This window comes from Morus notabilis, unplaced genomic scaffold (assembly GCF_000414095.1).
Source record: "Morus notabilis unplaced genomic scaffold, ASM41409v2 Scaffold906, whole genome shotgun sequence".
NCBI lineage: Eukaryota > Viridiplantae > Streptophyta > Magnoliopsida > Rosales > Moraceae > Morus > Morus notabilis.
Genome location: NW_010358059.1, coordinates 248577 through 258296, shown reverse-complemented (window position 1 = coordinate 258296; position 9720 = coordinate 248577).

Here is a 9720-nt window from a genome sequence, read left to right as displayed (position 1 = left end):
TGTGTGTGTGTGTGTCTGTGACTAAGAAATTTGCCCGAAGGAGGTGCAATAAATTGGTGTTCCTTGCAAAGAAACCGAAAATATCCTAATTTCGGTGATATATATGTATATGGTCGGTTTGGTGGATCTGTCATATTCCACGAAGGAAAAGGAGAGTCAGATTAACTGTAGGCGTTAAATCTATGATTGACTTTCTCCTATACTGTGTGGTAGTAAAATCTATTATCATAAAATTCTTACTTTAGGGTTTTTCTTATTTCTTTCTTTAAATAAAAATAAGAATAAAAATCAATTTTCTTTCCGCTTCCCATATATATCTTCTAGAAACATAGACAGTACTAAGGATAGATTTGGGTGATGCGCAGTAACCATTTCCTTGTTTTCACGAAACACATTTTTCTCCCAGTAAAAGTGCAAGTTTACTAGGATTTTATATCCTCCAATGTTATCATATCACCTCAATTATAGAGGATAAAAATAAGTGGACACAAAAATAAGTGAGAGTTTTGGATTTTATAAGACTTTCTTTAATACGTTAACATACCGGTAGGTCAAGTTTTTTATTTGTCGGATCTATATAAAAACGCTTAAAAGTAAAAAAGTATGCAAATTTAACGGTTAAAAAAAATCGGACATACTGGTACGACAGGCGTACTAGAGAATCTCCCGTTATTTTAATACATCATTGAGAAATTATAATTTTGTTAATGTTACTTTGAGAATAATAAAAGAAAATGTCACATCCAGAAAAACAATTTTTTTTTTGCTGATCTTCCAGAGAAACAAATTTAATCCACGTACATTATCACTGATGACTAATTTTATTTTATTTTTGGTATATCCAATTACTAATACGTTGCCATCTGGTGTTGGTGCCCATGTCACAGTAATGCTTATGACGAGCCCCATAGCGAAAGCTATAATTGAATTTTCTATCAAATGACATGGATGTATTATGAAATAGTCTTTACCTTACTTGAAATGATAGCAAATGAGGTATAGTGGCTTGCAGACTAATGCTCCGTTCCGAGTTTAACTATCAAAATGTTATTATTTGTTTTTCATAAAAACTTGAAATAAAACAGGCATAATAATATATAGGAAAAAATTTAAATAATTGAGCTTATGGATTTGATAAAGATTATGTAGGGACATATTTGATAAAGATTATGGATTTTGTATTATATATCATATTTTAAATAATTGAGTTAGTAAGTAGCATGATTATCTGAACTCGTTCATAGATATATAGTAGATTCCTAAAAATCCCTCTTCCCAATTCCCTCCCTTAGCCGCAATCACTGGCCTGGTCGTTGCTATTAGACAGTGACAATTGTCGATCGTCGCGAACCAAGATCTCGCCGTGAATCGCGATGGAGTCAATTACTGGCATTGGCTCAGTGAGGGTTCCTCAAGAGTTCGGTGGCGTCAGGAGGCAGTTTGGGGAGAGTATGAGGTACCTATAAATCATTTTGCCTCATAGAATATGTACCTTCATGACGGATATATAGCACAAGAAGGATTTTGTTTTAACTAATATGATGAATGGTGCTTTAAAAATCCTCTTACTAGCTATCAATGGATTTCGTTCTTAACTGTGTTAGTGATTTAGGGACAGATCAATGAGGTTACAAGATTTTAGGACCATGCAGATGATACACAAAGTGTTCATAGACTAGAGATAATATTTGAGAGAAAAAAGTTCATGTTTTATTTAGAGAATTAAGACTCCTCTTATATGTATATATATATATATATATATATATATAATTTGGCATCTTTCAAGTATTTCAATATTAATGCTCATGTGGTTTAAAATTTTTAAGTTGTTTTTGCGTAGTCGAGAATAAAAAAGAGTAGAAAGTAGTTGAAGTGATTAGCTTGCTTTTGAATCGGTATTTCATAATGCAGGTTAATTAGTTAGTATTTAATTCTCCCATTAAATGTACCGAAACTTCCACTTTCGAAATTTAGAATTCTAACATATATTGGAAATCTCGAACTGCCTTTGCCTTTAGCGTGTCCGCGTTACTTAATGATACTATAATTTGTTCATCAACTTAAGCAAGCATAATTAATGAAGAGAATTATATTTCTTCTGCGACATCTGGATATTGGCCGCAAACACCACTGCTTGTAAAATTAGTCATTGTAAGAGAATTTCTTTATTAGCATGTTGACATAATTTGGGTCATTATTTAGTAGTAAACGTCCAAGGTTGTTTTGGGAAAAAGAAATAAAATATGTTGGGTAAAGTTGATAGAAGAAGTACGAATAAGGAAGTCAATTTAGCTGGCCGATTCTTGGAATAAATAAGGACTCGTTTTCAGTTTCAATCTTTTTTTCGTTTGAGTTTTTAAGTTTTTTTAACGAGCCATATTTGAAGTAATTCATCAATAATAAGGTCTCTAGTAGGCTTGGCCAATCTAATGGTCTCTGCGCCTAGCTAGCATTAAGGATACGTCTGATGGTGGCCAATCTTTATATATCTTTCGCCTATTATATTCAACCTTGTCCTAAAATCAACTTATTCGACACCGACAAAATTAAGAGGCAAGATAACCACGTTGACACATTTAAACGGTCCTGAAATTTCCCAGCAGGATATATCTACTGGAGACTTTTTTTTTTTTTTTTTCCCTTTCAAATGCAATTCAAGGATAAGGCGCAAGCTGAAGCATTTAGGGTGCATTTACCAAATCGTAAAAAAATGTAATGAGATTAAAAAGTGAAGCAAAGTAATAGGATTAAGAGTCATTTATTCCCATAAATTTCATGTTTTTATTTAACTGTTAGATGATATAATGAAAAACAGCCTCATTCCCTTTCTTATATTTAATAAAATTAGGAATAATAATGTTATGAATGTAATCACTATAATGTGTTTTTTACACAATTAAATAAGCATTTAATGTCTAGTAATTTATTAAGGGTAGATAAGTAAATTTGAAATTCATTCTCTTTGACAAGAAATCAATTCTAAGAAGGTACATATAAGAATTGGTATTCCCTTTTATCATTTCCTATATTGTGTGGGGCAAATAAACACATTATTAGATATGAAAATGATATCACTCCTTACTTCTTTTTTTTTTTAATGCAAAGTAAACGTATCCTTATTGTATTCAAAACAATTCCTACGTTCAGGAACAACTGAGCATTATCACATCCAATATTCTTTGGCATTTAAGCTCTGAGAGTCTAATAATTTATGGATTGGTTCATGAATTGAGCACTTCTCAATCTATTAAATCAATGAATCCTAATTATGTATGTATATATATAATTATGTTATTATATTTTGTTGAAGTTAGTTTGTCATAATTGATTGGGTTGTAGTAAATTGAGATTTGTTGAAACTATTTTATATTATGATATATCTATTGGGCTGTGGATGTTGAATTTTTTTGAACTTTAAAGTAAAATTGATGAATGATGACGACCTTATATTGAGTTTTATAGAAGCTAATTGTCATAATTCCTTAGGTTATAACAAATTGGATTCTTAGTTTCAGTGGGTTTATATTAATTTGTAAATTCTAATGAAGAAAAAAAGGTCATTTACTGGGTTTATATTGAAATAATTTCTTCTCGTATATGTTTTAATCAAACTTTTTTTTCCAAATGAATCTCTTAAATAATTTTTTTATGTATACTCAATAAATAATTTTCAATATCTTGTTCTCAAATGAGTCCTTACGAAAACATTTTATTATCTACAAGATTTATGAATAAATTTCTTTCATATATACCACTAAATAATCTTTTACTTAATTTGCCTCATTAAAAACTTTTTTCCTTTAATGTTATTCTATTTAATATTTTTTCTATTGGATTTAGTTTTTAAGAAAACAATGATAAAAAAACATAAACTATAAATTTTTTTTTAAAAAAAAATAAGACCTTCATATCGAAAAGAAAAGAGAAATGTTGAATACGCACTCAAAGAGCGCGTGTTTCAACTAATTAAAAAAAAAAAAAAGAAAGAAAGAAAGAGAAAAGAAACTGAAGATGGAGAAAGAGTCTTTAGGGTAATGAGTGGTGGGGGAACATCAAAACTTCCATCCATGTCAAATATGTCTACATATGTAGCAGTTGAAACTTGAAAGGAGAAGAGAGAAGGATGTGTGGGGAGAAACCTCTCAAATCCTGCCAAATCAAATTCCAATACAACAAGATTCAACAAAATTGTCCACTCAGACACACCCCTTTTCCTGCAAAAGGAGAGAATAACTATAATAATAACACCCACACATCCTGCATATATCCTCCTCTCTCTCTCTCTCTCTCTCTCTCTCTCTCTCTCTCTCTCTCTCTCTCTCTCTCTCTCTCTAATTTCTCTCTGTCTCCTTAAGCATCCACTCACTCTCACCTGTTACTTCATCCACAGTTGTCCTCTTTCCTTCTCCTCCCATGAAAAGACCCTCCCAACCTCCCCCACAATACCAACAACAACTACACTTCTCTCTCTCTCTCTCTCTCTCTCTCTCTCTCTCGCTGAGCCACTTTAAAGCACTTCTCTCTCTCTCTCTCTCTCTCTCTCTCTCTCTCTCTCTCTCTCTCTCTCTCTCGATGAGCAACTTCAAAGCACTTTTCTTCTTGAGTATGTACATGTACTCCTTAATGGAATCCTCTAGGACGACAATTACGCGAACACAGTTTCCTATTTCCTCTCATATTGATTCCCCTCGTTTTCACACGCACAAGTATATATATAATTAACTCTATTTTTTTAAAAAAAATTATTTGTAGACAGAAGTAAAGCTTAGAATATTCCCTAACCCGATATTTGAGGAAAATATACCCTCTTGGAAAAAGTTGTTCGTCAAACTTTTTCATTACGCACTGTTTTCTGCATACGGTGACATATTCATTCTTCAGCTCTCTATTTTCATTAAATTTCAAATATATAGTATATAGAACCAAACAAGGTATGCATTGAACATCATATAAAAATGGTATACACAAAGTTACCCTTTGCAGCTCTGATGTTCATTTCGGTCTTATTATTGAATTTCTGATAAAGTATGATATTGATCCAATTATAAGTCCATGTTACGTGTTGTTGACCGCATATCGATTGTAACTTCATCAGAAATAATTAATTAACCACCTTTAGGATTAATTAACAGCGTAACTCATAAAACCTTTACTTGTGCAGCAAATAAAGGCCTCTTGATATGAACAGGTTCGCCATCAGAACAAAACAAAAAAAAAAGGGCCAGCATTTATGCAATAAGCTGGGCAACGAAGTTAGCTAGACGTGGTGATCAGCTCGACAATCCAGACTTCTGATTAGACAAGTAGTATTTTCTAGGTACAATGGGAAGTTGACAAAGTTTGAAGATCCAAAATGCAAAATGACGTGATGACAAAGTCTGACAATCTTTTTTTTCAAAAAAAAAAAAAAAAACAGAAATCTATATATCCTGTGGAATTTGATATGGATCAATTAAGGAATCTGCATATAATTAATTGTATTATGAGTTTATGATCTCAATTTTTAGATAGTATGCTTTAAATCACACCCGGTCATCTCATGCTTTTCTCCGCCAAAATTTTCATAGCTAGAAGGACACAATCACTAATTATTTCAGACAATTTAGAGATGCAAGACTAGTTTTTAGACGCTTTAAATGTCAGTGACTAAAATAGTACTTTTCTTATAGTTCGAAGAGTACTGTTAATCCATCAAGAGAACTTGATGTATAATTCTATACTCCAAAAGAAATGTATTAACCAAAACCTTGAACTAATTATTCACTGAAGTCGGAAGGTCACCAATCACTCAATTGCTAAGGAAAAACAACAATGAAGATTGTAGCCTCTAATTAATGGGCAATGTGGCGAAACTTGATATTTTGAAGAAGAAATGAATGATTATGCTGAGATAGAAGTCTTATAAATTTAGGACTGAACGTGGGAAGTAATTTAATTTAAAAAAAGTCATTTTTTCTTTCAAAATATTGTTCCTTATTGTCTTCGTTTTATGTCTATTTTTATTGGTCTGATATGTTGCTTTTCATTTTCTTTTCTAAGTGCTGTGTGATTAAATTTCTAAGAACTTCCTTTTTTTTTTTTTTCTCTTTCTCCAAAAAAATATTTTGCCTATTAAAACTCATAATATTTTATACAAAAACTGAAATAATAAGCTAATAAATATTCATTATTCTCTGCTATTGGCGCTACCATAGGATCTGAGTGGTAATTTATAAGACATTCTTTAATTGTGCTTTTCATTTTCTATCTTGTACTTTTTTTACTCGTTTTTTTTTCCTTTGATGTGCTCAATGCACTTTTCCTGGACCAATTCGCAATTGTAACTTTTTCATTCACCATTGATATTTGTATGTTCGTGTAACACTTATTTACTTTAATGTAAGACTTAATAAATATGGTCTAACATTTGTAATATTGAGCGTTACACTTAAAGAAATTGAGTATTATATATACGAATGTAAGAACGATGTTACAACGGCAACAAAACATGTTACAAGCATCAGATTGATCTGGGTGCCTTATTTAAGACTTTTCCTTCTTCTTTCCAATCTTTAGATTAACATGGAATTTATGGTCCCATAATTAATGTTATTTAATTGAATTAGTGAATATTTGAAAGATATATATATATATATATATATATATCCACGTTATCGTAAGCAGAATCTTTCAAGGAACGTTTGTGAAATAAAGAATCTTAATCTAGTCTTCGTAGAGTCGGTCCATACATCCTACATCTGTTACATCCTTGAACTTTACAATTTGGGAGCAGGATGAAAAAGTAGAAAAGGTAGCTTCAACTATGAAAAAATAAATTAAAAATATCTCATATTTATTCTTCCTTCTGTTTCTTAAAGTATATGGTGTGGAATGTGGAAATAGATCCAATAATAAAATAAATAAATAAATAACGCTTGCTTTTGCCGTAGTAGATTCGCATGTCAAGTATCTTGTGAACCATATCGGCCGACAAAGTGAAAAAGATCAATGACATGTCCATTCATTTAGACAAAAAAAAAAAAAAAAAAAAAAAAGAGAGAATGATATATGTGAACAGATAAGATATGAGTTGGAAATATATATTACAAGGACAATGCGGTAATCAAGTGCACAACAGAATCAACCTCTTTAAAAATTATTTATCTCAAGATTCACGTGTGTGCAAGAAATTCTTATGTTCTTATTTACTGTTGTAAATTAATCTATGCTTTGGTATAAACTAGTTGTTTGGTAATACAAAAGTCAAAGAAAATTGATTTTTCTGCTATCAAAGTTGTTGCTTCCAAAATTTGTTGGGTAGCAAAAAACTGTTTTTAGAAACCAAATTTTAGTAGTAGAATGTTAACGAGTTTTTACTACCAAATTTGATCATAGAAAATATGACGATTCCGCTATCCAAAAAATTTTTAGTAGCAGAAAACATAGTGACAAGACTTTTTCTAAGACTAAAATATTTTGGTATCAAATAAGTAAGGGTCCGTTTAGTTCCGTTGATTCGAGTTTTTAATTCAAGTTGATATGTGACTTTTTGTGAGAGCTTTTTACTGTAATAAAAAATTTAGATGTGACTGTTTCTGAGAATTTTTTACTGTAGCAAAATTCGAATCGGTGAAATGAACAGAGCCTAAGTTTTTTGACATTTTGGTCTCAAAAACACATTTTCAGCTACTAAAATTATTTGATAGCAAAAAATATGGTGCCACTACAGTATTTGGTCTCAAAATAATATTTGTATACATTTATCGTTTTTTTTATTGTTCATGTCATGAATAAGTGAAAATAACCTATTTAATATTGTCCAAATACATATTTGCATCAAGTTACATTCCATTAAATAATTTACTTATATATTGTAGAGAATTGCATGTTCTAACTAATTAGTATATATATATATATGTATGATGCATAGGGTATATATATTATGATGTAACCCTATATAGATAAGATTATTTGTAATTCTTTTATGTACATGCTTAGTATAACGTAGATGGTTTTCAACAACTTACAGGAGAAAGATAACAGTAAAATATATTGCTTAAGAAAATTAGTATTAGCATTAAAAATAATTTAGTCAGTTTTTTGCTACCAAAGTTTGGTACCAGAATAAAAAATTTTACTACGAAATTTTAAATTTAGTAGAGAAAGGTTGTTTTTTGCTACCGAATCTATGATTTTGCAGTAAAAGGACTTTAAAGTGTAGCTTATCTTATTTTTTATTGTACATATCATGAATATGAGAAATTAACGTATCTAATTAAATTGGTTTACATTTTATTAAGTAGTATAGTCATATATTTTAAATTAAAGAAAACGTGTCTTATACCTAATTAATTAGCGTGGACACGTATTTATATTGGCCCATAGTATGTTTGTAGCCATATGTATAAGATTGATTTTATTTTTCTTGGTATACGTATGAAATCTATTTTGATACGCAAGAAAGAGAATCAAACAATCTATCTTGCTTCATCAGAAGAAATTAGTGTGTATACATAAAGGGTAAAGGGTGTGGTTTTAATAGTTATTCCAATATATATAATGAGCTATCAAAGGTGTACATATACATAAATTATATATGAACTAGAGATGATTTAACCGTTTCTTTTATTGCTAAGGTGTATATATAGACAAATTATACATACATATGTATACGTAAACTATACACGCATATATATATATATATATATATATTGGAAAAAGAAAAAAGACCCTTTTCTTTTTCTTTGTTATATATGTTAGGAGAAACGAAAAAAGAAAAAAATAGTGGCCTCCCTTAAAAAGACCCTAGTACCCACATTTGACAACTTACAGCTGCCTCCTTCATCACTTCTTCTTCTTAAATCGAAGACAACCTCCGTCTTATATGTGACTCCACGTTGATCTCTCTCTCGTCGTCGAACAAGCTAATTACGGTATATATATATAGATATATATAAATATATATAATATATGCAAACGAAGGGGTCATATATCGATCCGTCTGTAGTATTCTTCTTTTGTTGGATGATATATATCAACGGTGCATGCATGACTGGATCGGAAGAAACTGAATAAATCAACCGAATTTTAATTTTCATCTTAAGTGGAATAGCTAGGATCATGTTTCTTTGATGATCACTAGAAAGTAGAAAGTAGAAACAGAAAGGAATGATATATAATTATCCAGAATATAATATTGCAACAAGAAATTCTTCCAGCAAAAGGAGAAAAAAAAAAGAAAAGAAAGTGCAGTAGTTAATTAGCTACGGATCCGACATCTTCATGATTTCCAAATTCAACATTCAAAAGCGTAATAAATGATCGTCCCAAAAGATTACCATATGGGCAAAATAAAGAAATGCTGAATTCCATGCAACAATCATGGCATTTTAATCAATTCTTATAGTCTTCCAAATCTCATGATGATAGAGTGAGCCATTGGTTATTTGGTGGGTCTTTTTTTTGTCTCCAAACCATTGTCATCACGTACCCTTTTATTTCATATACAAAATGAAAAAGTTCAAAAAAAAAAAAAAAAAAAAAAACGGAGGAAAGACAAAATAAAATAAAATAAAGTGTTTTCAAATTTGAAGGTGAGACTCAACTATCCTCACCAACTTTGTTGCCTGTATAAAAACGGTGTTAATTTTAATTTCAAATTAATACTTAACCAATGGTCCTCCAAAATATATACATATATGTGTTATAGTGTGACCGCTTTTCTTGGGTATTTATGGTGGT